Source organism: Danio aesculapii, chromosome 5 (assembly GCF_903798145.1).
Source record: "Danio aesculapii chromosome 5, fDanAes4.1, whole genome shotgun sequence".
In the NCBI taxonomy this organism is placed as follows: Eukaryota; Metazoa; Chordata; class Actinopteri; order Cypriniformes; family Danionidae; genus Danio; species Danio aesculapii.
In genome coordinates this window covers 61,715,932-61,740,362 of record NC_079439.1, presented here as the reverse complement: position 1 = coordinate 61,740,362, position 24,431 = coordinate 61,715,932, and the positions used below count along the sequence as shown (strand labels likewise).

At 34.0% G+C, this 24,431-nt stretch overlaps 1 protein-coding gene and 1 long non-coding RNA gene across 3 annotated transcripts in view; one reads left to right on the top strand and one right to left on the bottom strand.

The window, feature by feature from the left end:
- The window catches only part of doc2b (double C2-like domains, beta), a 460,613-nt gene extending 440,154 nt beyond the window's left edge, over positions 1–20,459 (bottom strand). For both annotated transcript variants that reach the window (XM_056458622.1, XM_056458623.1), the window contains exon 1: positions 20,259–20,459. The gene's annotated coding sequence lies outside the window, so the exon portion shown is untranslated. The remainder of the gene's footprint in view (positions 1–20,258) is intronic.
- On the top strand, positions 2,266–6,586 carry LOC130229690 (uncharacterized). Its single transcript, XR_008837865.1, has 3 exons — positions 2,266–2,321; positions 5,030–5,084; positions 6,248–6,586. It is a non-coding gene; the product is annotated as an uncharacterized LOC130229690 (long non-coding RNA).
- Positions 20,460–24,431: the final 3,972 nt, after the last annotated feature.

The following is a 24,431-nucleotide window of genomic DNA, read 5'->3' as shown; positions in this document are numbered from 1 at the left end:
AGACTGAGTTTCTGAATTACGTGTTAGGGAACATAACACATTACATTTTAAGTTTATTCTGCCGAAATTAAAAAAATTAAGAAAAAAAAGATTTGTTGAATTAGATTGACGAGACTCAAAGGTCTCAATTAAACAATTAATACAATTGTTTAAACCTTCCAGTGTGCATTCCAACAGAGCTTATTAAAAAAAATGTGTTCATGTAATAATTTGTGTATTGTTATACAATTGTAATAATTCACAAACATATGCAAACACTGGCATTTTTAAGGAGACAAAATTAGAACACATTAACAAGATTAATTACATTCTTAACCAGATCTCTATGCCGCCCTTTAAGCTCACCTGTTTTTCCAAGGTCTCAGGGGTCTGTTCTTTCTACATTAAATGGTCTTAAAAATTGTAGCCTAAAGCCCTGTTCTCGTTTCATTTTGATACATTGAACAACAACAACCTAAAAAATATACCCAGCTGCAAAAACCCAGCACTAACAGTTTCAGAGCAGCGTTAATGTATTGTTTTTTGTATTTCCTCTTCTAACTTTTTGTTTTTCATACAGGAAGCAGGCATATAAATGTACAGGCTATTTCTGTTTACTCCGGTTGTAAATTTACAACCAGAGTAAACAGAAATAACTATTATTTGTAGATTATATGTTATATTGATTAGATTATAGATTATAAGATTATATTATATATCTCAACTTTATAAAAACTAAGACAATTCAATGTCAGTGTCAATGTTTACCACAGACAAAATATGAACAACTTTTTTGTTTATTTGTTTGTTTGTTTTTTATTTTAAAGGTTGGCATTGGATCATATAATTTCGATGTTGGAAATGTCTTCAGAAATCTTTACTCTGGCTGTTCAGTAATTTCATTACGTAATTCAATTGGTAAGTATCTAAAGCCAAATTAGCTAAAGCAAACTTTATTATTTTTAAGCCTTAAATTTATGTGTGAGATAAATAAAAATGTCTGCAATGTATTAAATAAGAAAAAAACATATTCAGTAGATTTTCATTGATGTACAGGCACAGAAATTAAGGTGTTGTTAAATTTATCACAAAATATACTTACAAAGCCAAAGATGATTGCCTCTCTGGTTCTAAAAAGAACACTTTAGACTAGTATTCAGCAGATGTTGAGACACAAGCAGAGGGGAACAAAAACATATTAGAAAGTTAGATATTGCAGGAGTCTAAAGATGTAATTTTTATCATTATTGATTTAAACAAATCAAAGATACAAACAACAGTTCTATGTGAAGTCTTTTTTTGATGTATGATGTAAAATGCAAAGAAAAGCTATTATTTTGAACTGGCTTTTTTCATTGAAAAGTAAAATGGATCAGTTTATAATGAAGCAAGAAAAAATATATTCAGCACTGATAATTGTAAGAAGCATCATTAGTAATTTTCCAATAAAAAATTTATTATAATACAACAGCAACGCATTATATCATGATTTCTGAAGGATCATGTGAAACTGAAGAATGTGGTAATGATGATGAATATACAGCTTTGAATCACAAGCATAAAACAAATTGAACTGCATTTAATTAAAAAAGCAGTTAATTTAATTAATTAATTTAATTAAATGATTAAATAATTAAATTTTTATAGTTTTAACTTTATTTTTGCAGGCTTGGTGGGCAGAACTAAGAGGTAAGCTTTAATTATTTATTTACTTATGTTACTGAGATATAATGGTGTAATTAATGGAGTTTAAAACAAGTGGTCACGGGAGAGTAATGAAACCATGCAGGAAAAAAAAACATAAAAATCTTTGGAGCTAACATTACTGTAAATATGGGCCATGGAGTAAGGTGTTTTTTTAGATTTTGAAATAGAAAAAAAAGATCTTTCTACAGATTCTACAATATTCAAAGATTTGTTGGCAATTTAGAACAATAGGAGGAAATAGATGTGACAAAACTAATAATACTTAGGTTTGATAATAATAGTCTTAAAAGTTATTTGTACAGAATGTAGGGACATGAAACTGGAAAGTATATATATTTGTAATAAATGTACTGTTTGCTGAACTTGATGAAAATTATTAAATCAATTCGATTAATGTTTTAAGAAAAATTAAAGAAAATTTCAATAAATTGAAATTCTTATTGATATTTTAAATACACTGGTTTATGTGATAGAATTTAGTGGGCTCAAGGGTAGTTTGTGCTCCTGTTTTTGACCCATATTCCTAATCAATAGGTGGCAGTAATACACCTATAGTAAAATAGCCTAACTGTGCGAATTACAATGCGAAGAAGAGGAGGAGGACGACGACGACCGCGAGCTTCATGGGTTTATAGGTAATACGAGTTACTTTTTCGACAAGGTGCTTTATTTCTTTTCATTCATAGCATTATTTTATCACATAGTAAATTGCATGTGATTTTCGTTGTGTGTGGGGGGGGGGCGGGGACGCTGGAAACGCGATTACAGCCCGTTTTAGTATTTAAGGCTGACCATTACTTCTTGCTCTCTATCACACGCACAAACACTCCATTTAACTTATAATAGCATTTTGAAACTGGTTACTAACTAACTAACGCAGTTAACGTTAGTCCTCAGGGATGGAGTGAGTCTTATGATTATATCATGTAAAGTCTGTTTCTTGCTTATGAAACCTAACCGTATCAAACGTAATGCTTATTAAACTTAATTTAATAACTCATTTAACGTAACGTGTTACTTTTCTCAGCGCTGATGGCCCAAACCAATCAGACACATTAAATTTTTCCCGCTCCAACAGCTGATAGACCACGTCAGTTACTTTTTCGATAATTAACCATGGTTTACTACAGTAACATAAGTACATAAATATTTAATAACATTCGGTTAATGTAATTAAGCCATGGTCGACACAGATTAACGTTTTTTGGTCATAAAAAACACAGTTTAAACATTTGTAACGTAACATTTGGTAATGCGCCAAAAAGGTAGGGTTTTACGTTAAAAAATCCTTAAAGAGATGGCACATGCGTAAAATAAATAAATTAATTCAAACGACGTCGAAAGGCTAACGTTAGCGTTAATAAATGATACTTACCAACAACTGACAAATGAACCTTAAACTTAAAACCGAGCAAAACAAGTAAATATGTAAACCGACGTATAATAACAAGTGTAACAAATGAACAGGGTTGTTATGTACAATATTTTTGGTATTTACAGATTAATATTGAGTTAAATCGCAAACTATTATAAAAAAATGACGTTGAGGGTGCACTATCATCATCTGTGTACAAACAGCCGGTGGTCATGTGACGTGTCAACATGACCAACGGCTGTTTGTAAACAGATGATGATAGTGCACCCTCAACATTATATAATAGTTTGCGATTTAAATCTATTCTCTAAACACAAAAAAATGTACCTATAATAATACTTTTATTTACAGGTTTGTCCATAATTGTAAGAATATTTTTTTATTAATTTAATAAAAAAAATTACAATACATTACATTTTGTACGTTTACTACTTTTATTTATATTATACAGTATTATAATAATTGTTTTCTCGTGTATGTTGTTTAAAGCATTAAAATAAATAATAAGAAAGACTACAGCACATAACTTACTGGAAAACTGGTTGTCTTACAATCAATTATTGTAAAATTAATTTTAAAAATAATAAATGATAAATATGTCTAGCATATTTTTATATTAATGCAACAGAGTACAGTATTTATGATTTTTGCTTTAATAATGATTAATTTTGGTGTAATGCATTATTTTTATACATGCATATCCCAGCATGTCATCATTGATTTTGCACTTAACAGTTTTTTTGTGTGTTGTGGAATCTGAAGTCAGTCCTTTTTCTTGTTTTTCATGTGTTGAATTGGATATCCTGCATGTTTAACTAAAGTGAAATGCTGAATACATACATCATACAGGTTTTTTCCATGGTGTGCTCCACTGATGGATAATCGTTCAACTAAAAATAAATTGTACTATTAAAACATTACAGCAACACACCATACATATTCTTAAATAATTTTCATCTACAACTGTTAAAGGGACTGTTCAGACAAAAATCTAAATTTCCCATTAATTTACTCATGCACAGCTCATCAAAGATGTAGTTACCCTTTTTCTTCTGTAGAATATTAAAGAAGGGTTTTGGCTGAATCTGTGCTCAATGCTGATTCATATAAATGGCAGCCAATAGTGATTTTTGTTTTTATACACATACAAACAAGTCTAAATCAATAGCCATTGCACCTGGTGACACCAAAGTCTTGTGAAGTAAAACTACTGGTCTGTGTAAGAAATTGAACATTATTTACTATATTATTAGCTTTAATTTAAAGTCTCCTCAAACAGTACTCATAAATGTTTGCCGTTGAGTGTGTAACTTTTTTTAGCAAGGAGTGTGCCCTTGCAGAAACGTGACAATACTACAAATGCAATGCAGACATTCGTGAGTATTGTTTGAGGAAGCTTTTGATCAAAAGCCATTAATATTGTAAATAATGTTCAATTTCCCTAATTAATGGTAGATTAAATTTTTGGGAGAACTATCCCTTTAAATCTACAACTGTTCTGTCACATCTTTGGGAAATTTGAGGAAAGACACTTACTGTACATAATATCAGTATCAGTATGCTAATGTATTTTAATATTAAGTGGAAAATCATCCAAAGCAATATTAATTATTTATTTGTGTGTAATTAAAATGTTGTTTTATGAGATTTTTTTATATTTATTTATTAGTAAATTGATTCAATAATACAAAGGCTTAACTTTCTGATGTCAGGAAGAATATAATTTATTATTATTAAAAAAAAAATTAATTTCACATGTCTTTGGTTGTTTCTCATAGTATAGCAATTGTCCCCATTGTTTGGCAATGTTATAAAAAAACTGAGTGTATTAAGTCCCTAAATTTCATTTATGTATACATTAATTCATGAGAGGCTATGTGCTTGTTTAATTGAATATTATGTTTATTACAGCAAATTATGTTCTGCTCACCTGACTCATGCAGAGTTCTGTTCTGTTCTTTCATCTAGATACTCCTTGGCAGCCAGTCTTTGTATGGAGTCCACCGTGATCTACTGTATAGAGGTAAAGTTGTCTCTTTTCCCACAGACTATCAGGTACTTTTTAGTATTATTTTCTGGCAACAATGTTTACGTTGTTTTTGATTATGCAATATTATGCGATAACTCATTGCCATGTACAATGTGAAATTCATATAAAAATTTTAATTCTCTTAATTTTTTCACGCACAGCCCATTCAAGATGTAGGAGCCTTTTTTTTCTTCAAACTGTGGTACGTGTACTACTAGTGGTATGCGGACTTCCGTCTAGTGGTACGCAGAACAATTACTAAATAATAAAAGAAAAAATGTTTAAACCTTTGACGTGTACAATAACACCAATGTGACCAGCCGGCTGTTCTCTGAAGTGTACAAGCACCTGCTGTGCTTAGAAAATTTAGTGCATCGGGTCATCAGATGCTAAAAATAAGTGTGTTTTCATATATATATATAGTTATTTGTTTTGTAAAGCTGCGTGGCTTTCATTTTCGTTTGTTACCTCAGATTTAGGCTAATTTGTCGCGAGACTTTCCATGCTTGAAGTTTGGAGCTAGAATATAATTAAAGTTAGTCTCTGTGTGCGGTTAATGCAAACTCCACTGTGTACTTATTAAGATGTGATCTTATTCGCACCTAATCACGGTAGGCTATTGCCACTCGTATGAATGGATAAATCACGTAGCCTATGAATTGGTCAAGCACTGTATTGATGCGTTTAATCCATACCTGTCAGCCCTCCCGTTTTTTACCAGGATTCTCCTGGATTTTACAATTTTGTCCAGTGATCATTCCGTTTAAGTATTTCCCCTATTTCTAATCTTTCTATGAAAAGTGAAAGTATCAATGGGCCGATTACAAATGTGCTATAATTGCAAGAGCTGTTCAAGAGAATTATGCTTTTGCTTTACTTAGGCTTGATAACACCTTGAAATTATTATTAAAATAACCACATTATTATTCACATAAACATGTATGTTCACTTGACATGTTTATTATGTTATGGAATTTTTATGCTTTAGAAGAATCAAAAACTTACATACAGCACCTTTAATTGTTTTTTGTTTATGTTGGCGACCAATCATTACTTGTGAGTAAACAATACAGCAAGATTGTGTAGACAATCTTGTCATAACCAGAATGGTATTACAGCCCAACACTATGATAGTTTTTTGTGTTCATCTTTACTAGGGTCCAGTGACTAATAGGGGGTCTCTGCAAACTTTCAATGAGGACCATTAGACTTCTTGAGAAGGATTGGCTCAGGGAAGGATTGACTGCAACCATCTCACCCCAACCCCTGGGTGCATCAGCATTGGATATTATGGGTTAAACCTCCTGTCTATTGTTTAGGGTCACTAATGGTTAAAGAAGTGGACTTGTGTTCAGATGGATGAAGATTCAGTCTCAGTACTAGCAGGGATTGTACATGTTGGGATTGAATAACCAGCACTCTCAACACACTCTATACCAGTGGTGGGCAAACTTTTTAGACCTGAGGACCACATTAAGTTTTGCAAACTAAGTGAAGGGCCACTTGTCAAATTCTTAAAAAATAACTTTATTATAGTAGTGGCAGTATGCATGAAACCTGTAATATCAGACAGCAACATGTCACATTAACACAAAACAGACTTTTTTATATTATAAGTCAAGTTACAAGTAAAATTAATTTGCACTGCTATTTATATTTACTTATCAATTATCATAAAACAATAAAATAATCCCTTATAAAGTATAATAATATAATGTAATAATTTTTACTGTGGAAAATAGAAAATATTGTCTGATAGAAAACAAATCTCATATTAACACATTATAAATAATTCTTAAAGTTTACTATTCAGTCAAGTTTACAATAATCTAATTTGCACTGCTTTTAGAATATATCAATCATAATAAAACTTGATAAAACCATAAAACTTTGATAAAATAACTTTTTAAAGTGGATGTGTGCATGGAAAATATATTCTTGACAAAAACTCATTTAACCAGCTATTATATAATTTGAGTCAAATTTACAACAATCTGATTTGAGCTTGTTAATATGCTCATATCAATCATAAAACTATGAGATAAAACGAAGAAGAATCTTAGTCTTTTTTTATTCTAAGTCAAGTTATTATGAGTGTGTTAATGTGAACAATGAGCCTGGTCCCCTCTCTTCGCAAGGGTGTCAAAGTCTGGAGTCGGCTACGGTAAAAACATGAGGCGCAGCCGGTGGTTAAAACGCGAGGTGTGTAGAGCACATAAGCAGCGCGCAAAACTGTCGCAGCCAAAACCGTTCAAAATAGGCACCTCTTAACGCATAAATCGCTTTCCGTGTGATCATCCTTTTAGATTGTAGTCTTTAAAAACAGCATACTTTCTTGGCATATTAGACCTACTGCTTTCTGTCCGATATTGGTGAAGTATTTTGTTTTTCATTCTTCCTTAAACACACAACATACCGAGTTCAATTTTCTTATTTTTGCCTGACTCATTTTCAGTCATTGACGGTTAAGTGCATTTAATATCCGAGAGTGTTGTTCCAGAATTAGACTATCTTTACCGCTTTCAATACTGCCGTCACATGGCATCTCTTCACCAAACTGTTGTTCGGTTAGGCTCGACACACTAAGGTTGTAGTGTGACTGCAAATTGCGAAATTTAAAACATGACATAATTTTTAAGGGATGTCAGTTTCATGTGGATTAATTATCATTGTTACTTTTCAATGAATGTGAACTGTCATAGTTTATTAAAGACCCAAACCCCTCACTGCACGTCAGCTGCACCTTCAGCAACCTCCTAATACATACAGCATGATGACTTTCATGAACATTTATGAGCGTCAAAATCAGAGGATCTGTTTGGCAAAAGATTTGACTGTTTATTATTACTGCCAGGCATGGGCCAGTAGAGAATTCTGATGGTATGATAACCTTGGATAAAAATATCACGATGTTGTGATTACTGCTCTAAAATAAGTTATTTTTAAATGTCTGGGTTAAAAAAAACTTTTCCCCTTGAACACAATATATTTTACTTTGAGAAACCATTTAAAATATTTTGGAGCTGTAAATATGTCAGGCTGAATAATTTAAATTAATCATTGACTTCTGCTGTCTTCATTAGTTTCAGAAACACAGATTTTCTTTACAATTTAAAACAGCATTTTTGGACATCTTCTCTGCTGGAGATACTGTTGTCCTAAAAAAAAATAAATAAATAAAAAATTATACATATACCGTAGGAACAATTATAGCAGAAAATTTGGCGGGTTTTATACCTTGACTTATCCAAACCGCGGTATACCTTGAAATGGCTATTGTCCATGCTAGTCGTTGCAAATCAGACAACTTAAAAAAATACAAAGCATATAACTGAAGCACTGTGAGCAACAGTGCTTCTCTTCCTAACTAAACAGTACTATCATCGATGACATAAGCGTGTTCTGGCTTGGAAAAGTAAAATTGCAATGTGAGTGGCGAGCTGAGGGGAGGGGGGAGAAGCGCGTCCTGGCACGATTTTAGTAAAGCGTGCCTAGTGTGAGTACACCCTAAGTTTACTCGACACACCATTGAATTGAATTAAAATATACTTTAATACACTACCTATTTCGAAAAAATATATTTTATAACACTTTTTATAGAATGCTAACCATCTTTATTGCACTTTTAAATATACTATCTGTACAAATAAAATACACTTATAAATTATTTAAAATATTTACAGTACAAGTTTGCCTTTATATGTCCACTTAGAGCACTTTTATAATATTACTGTACTTGTAGTCATAGTAGTTAAGCTCAAGCTCAAGTGTACTCAACTTGCTGTTTTTTTTTAAAACTAAAATATGCTACAAAATAAATTTTTAGCATTTTAGTACAATTCAAAGTCTTCTATGCACTTTTAAACGTTTAAAAAATTTTACCGGTACAAATACCACTTGTATTCATTCACAGTATAAAATTAACATACAAACATAAATATGCTAAAACTTTTTTTTTAAATCTCAACCTATTTTGGACACACATGGTCCAAAAACAAACGAACTATGAGAGACACAAAAGTTAAAACATAGAATTTCACAAATTAAGTCACATACTTGCATACAGATTATGACACCAATAGTTCCACAGGCTAAAGTAAATCAGATTTTTTCTAGAGTAAATTTAAGACAGAATTTAATTTTAATTTGTTAGTAATTTTTTGTTATTGTCCGACTCTGTAAACAGTATAATCTACATACACCTGTACATAATCCACAAGCTGCTCCTCTGTTCTCATGGGCTCCACACAGAAGTCATGATCAGTGTGGGCATCTCTGTGACATAAGGAGATTGAGAAACAAGTCTGATAAATTGAATTTACACACTATCATATGCATAGAGGACAAAACCTGTAAAACAGAACGAAGTAAATAAATCCATTTTAAAATAGATAAAATATGAAAATGAATGTTTTTTTCTTCGTTCAAACATTTATTCATTTTTGAACATTAGTTCCGTCTTTACTTTTTCTTTAGCTCAACATGATAACAAGAGGGGTGGCTATCAGTCATCAAAAGGCAGTCTTTATGCCATCATTGGCTTACCTTTTTTTTTTTTCTGGCTTCTGATGATTGATGAAACATGCTGACATTCAAATAAATTATAGACAACAGGCTAATATCAACAGTAATGTTTGTACATAAATGCAATTTGGTTACCTGGAAGGTCAGTCCTATGTCGTTTTCTGATTTCAAAATCCTCGCTTCTGAAGTTCTGTACTTCCAAGAGAAATTTGTTATTGGATGTATTCTCTTTATTTTGATGATAGACCGTGCTAGCTGACCCTCACAGCACTGCGTTTTTGACTCAAAATTGCCTCAGTGCATCACAGAATTGGGCAGGGCTCCTTCTGCATACTTGCTTCAGTTTTATTGTGAAAAAGTGCCATTCAAGCACACTTGAACTCAACTGCACAATTACAAAAATAAAAAGAAATCTACTATATTTTTTAACAATGTATTCTTTAAAAGTAATTAAATACATATGACATTACCAGTTTATGAGGCAATGATTACATTTTTATCAAATCCAAGAAATAAAATAAATAGCCAACTTTGCAAAAAAGAATTAACAACATCAACACTAGACTACTACTAACCAAAAAGTGAATTAAAATACATATATAAATACACTACATCTTGTTCTTGAAGGCTTTATTTTTGCACACTGATTTGTAGTTAATTTGCAGAGTATTATTTTAATACTACTGTAAGTGTCACATTGGGGAAATGCAGTTAAATTTATTTATTTTTATTAATTTTTTTTTTTTTTATACCTGCTCCGGGTGTGTGGTCAGTATGTTCACTGCTGTGTGTGCACTTGGACGGGTTAAATGCAGAGAACAAATGATGTTTTGGTATGGGTCACCATACTTGGCCACATGTCAGGTCATTTCACATTTAAAAATGTAATTAGATCAATGCCTTATTTTATTTTATTTTATGTATTATGATTAGGTTACAACTTACAACACCATTTCCAGTAAGTATTTAATGTGAAGTCATTTTAGAACTTGACTAACTATTATGATGCCAACTAAACAACATCAAGCATCAAAGCTGGCAACATCCTTACTGCAAAAGTCTTAAAACAATTGATGATGAGTGCAGTTGAGGTGTAACCATGTCAAAATTCTATCAACAACAGCATTTAGAGTAAATAGGATTATTTTATTGAATCTCTTTTAATTTGTCTTGTTTTTTTTTTTATTTGAATTTGAACTTGAAAGGAGCATAGAAAAGCCATCAAATAACCAAGCATATAAATTGAGCTTTTGCCTGTCTGATGCTTCAACAGTTATATGTGGACTTGAGACTGTGCGCTCTTATCTTGAGAGGAGCATCAGAGAATGGAGCACCATAATCCTAACTAAAATAGCAATTTTGCTATAATATTTTAGATTTTAATATTCTATTTTGAAATTATGAAAACATAAATTGTAAAAGTTATATATGTCATTACTATAATTGTTACATATAAAACAAATTTGAATAGCAATTTATTATATTCAAATGAGTAAATGCAATACGTTCACAGTGTGCAATTGTTTTGTTTAAAATAGTGGTCAAACAAATTTATTCTCTATATTTTCTAGAAGCTCTATTAAAATAAGTCATGTACATGTGTCTGATTTCTTTGGCTGTGCAATCTGTACAATAAAAACACCAATACCTTGACAGCATTGAGTGCAAGTTGCTAAATGTTTTGTTGCAATAATTGTTTTGCTACAACACTTTATTTTTAATGAGACTAATATTGTGAATAATGCTTTAAAATTTGATTATTTATTCAGTGAATCGTTTTCTTTTGCAACAACATATAAAGTTGGTTATATATGTGTAGAGTTAGTAATAAAGTGCATTAAGTTGTACCATTTGTATAGTGTAATGTTTTTATTTTACTCAGTTCGATTACATTTATCAGGTATTTATTTATTCATTTATTTATTTGTAATTTAAGCAGTTGTCACTTTCGCCACGTTTATTGGAGATTTAATTTGTTTTAAAATATAAAAATAGTTAGGTGTGAAGTACACTTCAATCAGTGACTTGGAGTCAGATCTAAATGACAAAACCTTGGATCACCCCTCATTATAAACGGAATTACTAATTGTCAAGCTTGTATATCAGGCTTAAAATAATTAGCAGTAACATGTTAAGCTATTCTTTCACCAAAATAGCAGGCAATAAGCATCAACCAGTAATATGCAGATAAAAATGCTGCTTTGCATTTTGCATATATTTGTGTGTGGAGGCCCTATAGGCTACTGTTTTTTCATTAATTCGATATTTGTTCAATAGCTTTTGATCTATGCATTTTCAACGTTTTCTATATGCACAATCTAAAAAGAACTGTCTAAATTGTGCTCTTTAAATCTGTCATAAAGATAATGCAGCATAAATTGCATTTGATCATTAATGCAAACCTATTACCAGTGAAATTTTCTCTTTATTACATTTGGCTATTTAAAAAATCTTTTGAGAGTTGGCAATATATTTATATAGTTTTTCGTCTGATTTGCTGCTGCTGTGATCTGAGTAAGCGTTTAAATACTTTCACTATTTTGATCTCTATTTTGGTCTTTACTTTTCTAATACAGTTGAATAAAGAGTTTGAATAAAAAAAAAACATTATTTTATATATTTTTTTTCATATGCATTATTATTTATAAATATGTATGTATACACACACACATACATACATACATACATACATACATTATATATATATATATATATATATATATATATATATATATATATATATATATATATATATATATATATATATATAATTTCTTTCCTCAACAAAATGTATTCTGCGCTAGACCTTGTGCTGACTTAATAAGGGAATCGGACTTTCACTCAAATACAATAATGCATTAACTTTTTTTAAATCAACCGTATACGTCCAAACAGGTCAGATTTGAACGTTGAATTCATGTCCAAAAGTGGTCGTAGTCCGACGTCAATATGTCGACCAGATTTGCACGTCGAACCGACGTGCAGATATGGTCTCGGACGGACCGACGCAAAATATACGTGATCTGCACGTCCGCACAACGTCTAGTGTTTGGTGGGTTGTGCGATGTGCATTTATTAAGTTGTTCGTTTTTGTTAATTTTCCTTTTGAACAATATAAAAATTATATAAGTTTGAAAAATTAAAATAAGTTTATTTGATTTATTTTAAAGAACGAATTTTAGTTATTTTATTAAAAACTGTTTTTTTTTGTTTGTTTGTTTGGACATGTAACTGTTACAGTTTGTATTTTTGATAATAAATAATTAAAATGCACAGGCAGTCTGATTGCTGTTTTTATGTCATAATTAGCCTATAACGTTCCGGCCACTGATTTTTGTGTGTAAGCACTGTATACTTTAAACGCTTTACTATTCCGTTTTAAGCGCTAATTTTCGTTTTGAATGCGCTAATATCATGCTTTAGCATTTTCTGTCATATGGAAGTGTTAAACTTCAACTTGGACTATATTCCTAGTATATACGCAAGTTATTATATTAACATCATAAATGAACGATTATTTGATTAATCGCTAAAATGCAGGAGTGTTAGTCGACTAGGAATATCTTTAGTCGGGGGCAGCCCTAGTATAGTCCCTGGTATGGATGTACACACTGTGCATATGCATTCATTCCACTACTGAGCATCATTAACAGTCAAAGTAAAGACACTTCAATGTCACTTTAAGATGTGCTTCTGTGCCACCTTTCCAGTTTAGTGTCAAATTAACTTTTTAATATTCAATTGTGTTCCTGACATCAATGTAAGTATTTTTATTGATAGCATATGCGCAAAAGGCCAACCAGGATGCTATGGTGCCTGTTAAAGGGTTGAGGCTGCTCGTCCCAGCTCCAAATTCATATAAAAGACACAATATGAATCCATAAACTCATCGGCCACTTTATTAGGTACACCTTACTAGTACCAGGTTGGACCCCCTTTTGCCTTCAGAATCACCTTAATCCTTCGTGGCATAGATTTAACAAGGTACCGGAAATATTGCTCAGAGATTTTGGTCCATATTGACTTGATAGCATTATGCAGTTGCTGCAGATTTGTCGGCTGCACATCCATGAAACGAATGTCATTGGCGTACAGTGAACTTATTGTCATGTTCACGAAACCAGTCTGAGATGATTCTTGCTTTATAACATGGTGCGTTATACTGCTAGAAGTAGCCATCAGAAGGTGAGTACGCTGTGGTCCATAAGGAATGGGCATGGTCAGCAACAATACTCATGGAAGGCTGTGCCATTGACACGATGCTCAATTGGTACTAATGGGCCCCAAGTGTGCCAAGACCATATCCCCACATCATTACACACCACCACAAGCCTGAACCGTTGATACAAGACAGGATGGATCCGTGCTTTTATGTTATTGATGCCAAATTCTGTCCCTACCATCGAATGTCTCAACGGATTTGAGACTCCCTCAGACCAGGAAACGTCTTTTCAATCTTCCTATGTCCGGTTTTGGTGGAGCCTGTGTCAATTGTAGATCCACTTGTAAAACCACTTGTGTAGACCTAAATGCAACTTTAGAGATGCTTCTGTGCCATCTTAGCAGTGTAACCTGTGTATCTCTGCACAGTAGAGTTAAGGCTGCTCTAAACCTGCTTAACATTTGTAATCACTGTAAAAATTCATTTGTACTACAGGCTGTCTAAACTTTGATACCGTCAACCTCCTCCCTATTTTACCCTCGGTATCCCGTATTACCGTGCATAATAAAACAAATTATGATGTAAGGCTCAGACAGCGTCACCAAATTTTTGACTTGTTGCCTAAACCCATTTAGAAACTGAATACTGTATTGACCTTATTCTTCAATGAGGAAGTGCATTGATTTTTGCGATTGTTTTAGAACTTCTGGTGAAGTTTCCTATGAGAGAAATGACTGGGAATAATAAACGGCAGAAAACGGTCAAACTACTCCCTCTACAAACAAGTGTTTGCGTGATATACAGACAAAGTAGAATAATATAATAAGAAAAGATCAGTTTGCGACATCAAGCTGCAAAATGAGCTGTTTTTAACGTCTAAAATGAATAGAAGTCAATGAGACCTGAAGTCTCGAGCCAAAATGATTCAAATGGCTGTGCCTGCTCGCAATTAATAAAGTGAATATGCGTCTTTAGGTTAGCGGTCACCTGTTTGTCTTGTTCGTATTAGAGATCTGCGTGGGACGTTCTCTCTCATTCACACACATACACACACACACAGACAGCACCAAGCGATGCACAGCATCATGCTCTCATCTCTCTCTCTCTCTCTCTCTCTCTCTCTCTCATTCACACACACACATACATACATAGAGAGCACCAAGCACACACAGCATCACTGCTCTCTCTCATTCCACACACATAACAGCATCCCCGCAGATGCGCGCATGCTCGGGAGCGCATTATTCGAAAAAATTTATTCCCGCACCGCAAGAAATCTGGTCAGCTCCCGCGGTACATCAGTGGGAATGCAAACCTCCAGTTCGTAATTACCACGTCTCCCTTCTCGTTCGGTCCAAAAAAATACGGAAATACTGCCGAAACTGCAGATGGTCATGTTTCTTTTTTCGAGGCCAGGTTCACTCCACATCTTACCTTACCTCTCTCTCTCCTCCACACTGTCCCATGATGACAATCACACATAGGCATTTTTAGGCATTAAATAAATAATATTTATTATTTAATACTTATCTCCTATACAAGTGCATTGTTTATGACGGTATAACGGTATTGAAACTGACACCGTTGCTATTTATGGATCCCGCAGTATACCATATTACTGCTCAAGTCTAATTTGTACCACTGCTAAGTATGTCTTTGAAAAGAAGAGTTAAAGGTGCAGAAGGTGATTGTCTTCAGAAAAATTTTGTTGTGCTGGTTAAAAATCTCTTCACATTCCAATTAGGGCTGGGCGATATGGGCAAAAAATCATATCCCGATATTTTAGGAGTAATGACGGCATACATAAAATGACAGCCTTTTAAAAAATCGATTAAACAGTTTTTGAGCAAAATATAATTCAAACACAGGGGTTTCCCACCCTGTTATTATCATCATTATAATTATTCTTTTATTGTTATTTGTTGAAAGAGCTAACAGCGAGATATTAAAATAGAAAAGGAATGTTTGGAAGACAAATGAATGTTATTTTGTAAGTTTTAATAATCATTTAAACCACCACCGTGTGTACACTAGGCACACAAACAAATCAAATCACGTCTTCCAGTTAAGGGGCTAAAATAAATAAATCAATTAAACAGAATTAATAAATACAATGATTACAATATAATCAGAATTGAAGTCAATATGCAATGACAAGACCAGAACGCAGAGCTAAATGTGTTGTAACGTGAATGTAAAGAAGAGACCATCGTGTAATAAATACTGAACTTAATAATCACTAACTTAATAATCAGTGAATGTGAGGTGGTTTCATTTTCGAATGCGGTATAAATTCAGTCCATTTCGGCATTTTTAATTCTTTTGAACACATTCAGGAGCTATTTGTCAATTTGAGAAGGCTTCTATGTTCTTTTGCTGTCAATTGCGAAAGAAATGACTGATAAAAGTTTTCTGATAAACCGCTGTGACAGCTGCAGGCGCTGTGTGATGCGCGTGCATGCGACACCGGCACTGCATGTTCCTCATGTCGTGTCAGTGATGGGTTGTTCTCGAATGATTTGTTCATTTTTAACAAATGTTTTGTATGACTCAGGGGAAGTGAATCATACATTTGCTCAGTTGTGCAAGCGGAGCTCGCCGTGCTACCTTGGAGTAGTCTGTTTCACGCAGAATGTGCACGTGTGGCCTTAAACTATATCGATATGAAATAAATAGGATAATACCGTATTATGTTGGGGAATCATATCGGTATATCCCCAGAACTCGATATACCGCCCAGCCCTAATTCCAATAGTACTGATTAAAGTAAATGATCTAAATGTATATGTACAGTATTTTAATATTCTGGGTAAGGCATAAAACTAAAAAAGGTTTATTCAATTAAAAATTGTCAGACCGACAAATAACTCAATTACGACTTAAATATGTATTTCTGTGCAGCCTGTCACACAGCAGAGAGAGATGTTATTTGCACATACGCGTAAAGCATATGGCCACCTACAACTGACAGAGAGAGACATCAGGCAAACTCTGCATCAACCTGAAGGACTTCTTTCAGAAAGACCAACGTGGCCTTGTATGCATGAAAAGAAAGATTGTATTTGAATGGGTTTCTCTTAATCAATTAACCCTGAATCAATATCAGAATTGCTTTTGTACGCTGGTGGGAAATGGCGTTATGCAGTTACGGGTGGCATCTGAAGGATGACACCATGGCTGAAGTATTACTCTTAGACAGATATGTTAAAATTATTTTAGTCACGCAAAGCTTATGTAGAGTGTGTTCTTGTTATGAATGGGTTTATATGCATGGCAGTGTTGTTCAGCCACTGAAAACGTCAAGCGAAAGATTGGCTATTTACAAGTTCATGGAGTACCTTGATAATATAGTCAGTCAAATAAACCTAAGCATTCGTTTAGTTGTTCAAGTGTAAAAGGAGATGAAAACAAGTGATGTACAAGGATCAGCGAGCTCAATTGAAAACGAGAAGTCACTCGTTGTCTTGGTAATGTCAGTGTAATGTAAAAAGATGACAGAATATTTCTGTTTTTAGCAATCCTTTTTTCTGATCTGATTTTTATTTAGTCGAATAACAAAACATAAGTAAATTGTGCTCTTCCACCTAACCAGCTTTACTGAGCTTTACGCCCACTCTGACGCTACTTTGAATATTGGGTCTGAAATAGCATGTAAGTATGACTTCAAAACAGCATTAGCACAGTTTCATTGACTGTGAACAATGTTGTATTTAATTGTTATTGGCTGATTATATGATTTTAGTATTTAGAATTTGCAAACAATACTTTTCTGAAACTATATTATTAAGGAGAAAGTGCGAATGTGTGAATATAAAGCCAACTTTACCCCAATGCGTGTCACCGTAGAGTTTTCTAACTGGTGAAAGACATGATCTAGTGTTATATCTATTTGGTGCGTGTTCGAGTGTTCATGACTTAAGGACAGGCTGGATTGGCTAATCGGGAGGACTGGGAGAATTCCGCCGGTCCGTTTTTTTGGCCGCGAGGACCGGTGTCCCTAGCTGCTTGCACTCTCAGCAGTCGCTCTTTTTTTAATTATTTATTTATTTGACCATAGCCTCACTCTGTTCATTCATTATTTTGCCGTCGTTTTTATTTATTTTCTCGCAGCCCCGTAAGCAAATGCATCCTGCAGGTTAATGATGACTTACGTAATTATTATTCGACCCCAAACAGCGGCACCTAAGAATTCGAATAATTAATATAAATGAATATTATACCTGCATAATGAAAATCAGATGATTCACTACATTAATACATCTGACATAACTTGATCGGAAATCTAAAAAGGGGAGAAAAAGATTAAGCCATCAATAAGAGTCTTGCAGATGACAGTGCAATACTTAGTTTTTATTCCTCACGCACCAGTATAACAGCGCCATTGTGGTCCAGTGGTCAGAATGTTGCGTTACGATGCCGTCGATCAGAGTTCGAATCTCACCTGAATAGTTTTATTTTTTTCTTAAGCGTTAAGACATATATTACTGTTTGGGTTACTTATGTAGGTGTACATATTTTATTTTTATTTTTTGTGTCACCAGTTACAAAGGACTGGATATCTATAAAGAATTTTGCGCATAATATATATTCAGATATTGCAGGAAAGGACATAGTGATGTTTTAAAGAATAGTATTGGAGATTTAGCTACCCTTTAATGTTCCCATATTTATGAAAAACATTTGAAGTTCTAAAACTGCTGTTTCCTTGAAAAAGACGTAATAGTGTTATTAGAAACTGAATTGGAAACTACTATATTTTAATATAATCAGTCGTGAACTGAGGTGGGCCGGTCTAAGGCTTGAAACTCCAGGAGTTTCCACTCAGGCCCTGCTTAAGGAGGCGTGGCTTTGGACAGCAGGCGAGGGATATAAAATTTAAGCTATTATGCTAACGCTAGCATTCTGGCAGATCACCTATTGCACCTTTAAGGCTGCTCTATGACTGCTCAAAATGCAGAGTAAAGACACAATGCTGCATTAAAGCCAGACAAGTATGGCTGCTCAGACTCACCTTAGCAACTAGTATAAATGTATACAGTTGCATTTTGTGTAATTAGTGCATTTATGCCACCTCTGAGCTGCATTAAACCACTTGTGTAGACCTAAATGCAACTTTAGGGACGCTTCTGTGCCACCTTTGCAATGTAACCTATGTCTTTGCATGGGGGAGTTAAGGTCCCTCAACATTTGTAATCGCTGTATAAAGCATTTTTTACCACCGCTACGTATGTCTTTGAACAGGAGAGTTATACCTGCTCAAAATGCAGAATAAAGACACAATGCTGCATTAAAGCCAGATTAATAATTGTGCCTGTTGAGACTCACCTCAGCAACTAGTATACATGAATACAGTATTTGCTGTGCAAATGCTACCTCTGTACAGCACTAAACATCTTGTGTAAAAACCCAAATGCTGCTTCAGAAGTGGTTATGTGCCACAATACTGCATATTGCACATTAATATTAGCAACAGAGGCTAAGGTTATGTGACTTCTTCAAATTCAGTGTGAAGACACTGCATAAATGTACATTTTAAACAGCAGTCTTTGATAAAACCTGTCACAACATATTTCCTTTTTTAGGCAAATGCATTGGTTTGCAGGTCCCTGTCAAATAAATTCAATCAATAATAAGTATACAGTTCTAATTGCTGTCTATAAATAACATACAAACACTTTATTGCCATGCATAAGACTGTTAGAGGAGTATTGAGTTGCTTCTTGCCTGTTCAAAAGCTGCTTAAGCTTTCTTTAACCTATTACACAAGTATATTTGCTGTTTAAATGCATTTATTCCACCTCAAAGCAGCATTAAACCACTTGTGTGAAGACCTAAATCCCACTTCAGAAAACCCTCTGTGGCCCTTTTGCAATGTATATTTGCATAAAGAAAAAAAAGCTTCCCAAATGTACCCAAGCTTTTACTAGCTTGTTACAATTATCGCAGATGTTCAGTCAATAAAATGGAAGGCCAATAAAATCGCCTCAAGCTCATTAAACAATGTCTATGCAGACCTAACAACACCTGCAGCAAAGTCATTGACCCAGATAACAAATTATCAAATACATACAAATATTTTTCTTCAAAAAGTAGCCTTCAAATGACAAACTCAAAAGTTTTGCTACACTTGCTAGTATATTTGTAACTCTGCCATAACACGTGTGTGAACTTCAAAATACTTCAAAAATACACCAAACTCACCTTGGCAGCACTTGGTTAAGGGTTAATGGGATCAAAAATTAAAGTTAGTTTATAAATAAAACTCCAAAAACATTTGTTTGACCCCACATGGTTAAACATCATGTCATCTAATGCAATACTGGAAGCACTTTTTGAAGCAAATCTTTGAAGTATGAAGCAAACCTGTGAATTTGACAATGTCACGTCGATTTTGCAAACAAAATAAATAAATAAATATATAAACCGTTTTATTCCCAAACCAAACAACATAAATGGTAACAAACAGATGGTGCGCGTCTTACCTTGAGACGTGATGTTTCCAATAGAAACAAGCAGAACTTATTTATTTTCTTCACAAACGCTTTCTCTTCTATCAGACTCGAGTCCCCATTGGCAGGATCAAAGCTGTGCAAACCCAAAAAGGCAGCAGGTGTCACAGAAAAGACGGTAATCCCATGGATAATGCTGTGAGGAGGTGTTTATTGTGTGAGCGCGTGCACATGAGGGTTTGGTGGCCGCAGTGGACGACAGCCAACCAGCAGTTTATCATAACTCTGGAAAGTGAGAGTGTGCGTGTGTTGAGGGAAAAATCTGAGGTCACACCTTTCTACAACACTACCAGATGCTGGAGCTCTGAGCACGTGCTTCCTCCAGGGCATGTGCGCGCACACATACATACATGTATACAGACGTGGCACGAGCGGGTTTCCAAGGAGAAAAAGAGGAAGTATTGTTCAGTGGTAGAGTTGCCAAACTAGCATTTTTTTAAAAATATATTCTTTAGTAAAATTATGAAACGTATTTATGTTCACAAGTAGGCATATCACTGGTAAAAAGTACGTACTGATTAAATTCTATGACGCGCAAGATAACGTTCATTACCAAAACTTGTCATGATAACTACTATTGGTAATTAACAATAATTCAAGAGTACAAACAAATGAAATGAACAAATTATAGCATAGTACTTGTATATACCCACATAAAAATACTACAGTATTTTATAGTAAATAAATACTATGGTGTTTCTGAACCAGGGTATTATACCCAGGGTGCAAATTACAGTGGGTTTGGGGAGGAGGGTGAGACCCCCCTAATTAACGTCTGATCTGAAAAACATCAAAACAAGATGTATGGGGGTCTGCCCTTTAATAGTTAAGAAATAGTTTCCTCTGATCTGTATCTTAAATAATATTAACAATTAAAATAATATATAAAATATACATTTGACCACCCCTGTAATGGTCCATACCATTGTGAAAGAAATATTAATTCAGTGGTTTGAAACTGGCAAATCTAGAACACCAACAGACAGAGTAGGTGTTCACAAAACATGTTTCTTTTAAAATAGGTTTTTGTACTGTAGGTGTCCATAAAACTTGCTCGCATAATAAAAAAAAATATGTGCAGTCTTTTATAATCGTCCCATAATATGCTTATTTAATATCACAAAAGTCATTGAGAACCCCTCTATATCCACTCAAATTGATTAATTAATTAGATGTAATTAAATTAAATATATCAATTTGATTCACTGACGCATATTACCGAACATAATCGAAAAACCTGACCCCCTCAGCGACATTCGCTGAACATAAAGAGAATTATGTACTCTTGAACCCTTGAGACGCAGAATTTTTTCTGCACCTTCTACACCTTTACTGTAAAAAAAGAGATAAGTTACTGAAAATATGAGTAAACCTCCATTGCCTTAAAAGTGACAAGTTGACCTTACTTTAAAAAGTGGCCTTAATCTGACACAATATACAGTCAGTAAGTCTCTTTATTAAAAACAATTAGAAAATATAGGTAATGTGTACAAATAAATTAAAAACAGCACAACATTTCGTCTTCAAGAAAAAGACTAAGTTTAATGTGGCTTCCCTTGGCACAAAGCACAGCTTGAATGTTTTTGTTCTAATTGTCCTGACATTTTCTGAAATTATGTGCTTTGTAATATCAGGCTTGTTTTAGCACTTTCCAGAGTTCTTCTTTACGTTTAGAGTGTCATATCTTTCTTTTTCTGTCCAGGTGATCTCATACAACCTCTATAATATTTAGGTCTGGACTCTGTGGAGGCCATTTCATGACTGTCTGTGTTTCAGCAGCTGTTTTCTTTCTCCAAATAGGATTTCAAAGTAATTAGCGGATCGTTATCATGCTGAAAATGAAAAGTATTACCACTGAAGTCCTTTCCGGAAGGAATGGCATAATCGATTCAAACCTATCTGTACTTTAACATTCACAATTCCATCAATTCAGACATATTACTAACAACAGTGGTAGAAATGCAACTGAAACCAGGACAAACAGCCTCCAACATGTCTTAAACAATTAAACCAACATAATTCAAACTCTAACCTAATTCCTATCCTAACAAACCATACATCAACTGAAATATAATTTATTCACCCCAATTAGATGTCTTTTTTTTTTTTTTTGACAAAAAAATTATTTTGTGGTAAAGGGTCACATATATCCATTATACCATAAGTAAAACAACAAATTTAATGTTGGCCTAAACTTTAGCACAGTACTGTATATTTTAACAGTTACAAAAAAACTAAATAAACACACGTAGCATTAGCATACATAACACACAAAGCTCTTTAACTCAGAACTCATGCATTTCGCTCTCATTAATATAAAATCTAAAATTTAGGAGTGTCGCTGCAATTAATTTGCAACAAGAGAAGGCAGATGCTCCATAGAATAGCCTTTTCTCTTAAGTGGGACATGGAATTAAAACCTGAGTCAGTCACCGGGTGCCGTGACGCATGCAGCTAAATTAATATCCAATACTGTGCCTGTAGTCTTTTATTAAAAAAGTGACAAACAAACATGGAAAAACTGAAACGCAAACACAGAAAACTCCGGGGCATCTGTGAATCACTACCTGCCAAAAGGCCAGTGTTTCTCCGGGGTATCTAAGCAACAGGAGCTTGTGGAGAAAAAAATGCAGACACACACGATCTCTCACACACACAAAACTGTAGGAGGGAAAAACACAGTTGGGAAGCAGTAGGCAATGTCACCAATAACATGCTCTTATCCTTAAGGCAAAGGTGGCAAATTAGATTGAGGGCCAGATCAGAGAAAAATCCCCCTTCTGCAAGGAGAATTAATTAAGCTTTATATATATTTATACAGCAGTTCTGTCTTGTTCTTGAATCTGATTGGCTGACATTCTGCAATTAACAGCCCTCATCTCGCCTCTTCAACCTTGTGTATTACTCCGCCCACATACAGCAACAAGCAGAGGACACTCTACAGTTTGACAAATATTGCAGTTGTTGGGTAACATAATGTACTTTTGATGCTTTTTTAGCTGAGAATGTAGTTGTTTAGATTGCAGCTATGCAGTTTATTTATAAGGATAGTGCCTATTTTAAATAATGATAATTTCCGAGAAACAGCGTACCGGCGGCCATTAGCCTGTCATTGAGCGGATCAAAGACAGTTGATGTTGTCCATCCACAAGATGGCGACAGAGACCGCATAATAAGCCCTTAGAGGAGGAAAACCCCAGCGTAATTTTAAACTACATCTGATCAAATCCTTATAAAACAGGTAAGTGACTTTCTTAGTTGATCTCTCTCTTTTGTATGTTGTAGTGCTGTATTTATTCCATAGTAATTGTAGTGTATTGAGCGTGAGATGGGACTCGCATATTAGGAATGTATGTATTTTGCGTTGGCCACTCTTTGCATAGCCAAAGAGTGACTTTCTTTGAGTTACTTTTTCATTGGCCATCTGTTTCTAATGAGTCTCCTGTTTTCGTTATTGCAGACTAGTTCAGTAAACAGTAAACAGAGTTTTCCTTATCACAAATACAACAGTAATCTGGTATTGATTGCGTTGCTTTGGCTTTTTCGGGGCTAATTATTGTGATATCCCAATTTCAACAAAGAAATACTGGGAAATCTCTGAAGAGTGATGGCATTTCATGCCATTCAGCCTCATAATCTTAAAATGACACCTGTTTTGTCATCAGTTTAGACATTACGCTAGAGAATCATTCTAGTACTAGCTCTAAAGTGACGTTTGTAAAGTATTAACGGTTTCTGCTGTTCTGACGTCAGCTGCAGATGTGACTGAATGGTGGAAGAAAGTAGTTCCTCTTACAAAAGGGTTTTTGAGACTCTCCGTGTTTGATCTTCTTTTTTTTATATACACGATTATGCCGTTGAACTGTTGTATAAACACAATATCACACTCGTAGCAGTGCAATGTATCTGTATATCATCACTGGTGGAACACCGCACGCCTCCCACCAGTGCCGATATACAGCAACATCGCACTGCTGGTGTGTGATATTGCTCATATATATATATATATATATATATATATATAGATAGATATATATATATATATATATATATATATATATATATATTATATATATATATATATATATATAGGTGATTGATCCACTTTAAATGTTGACTACTGTATATAGAAATGAATGTATAATA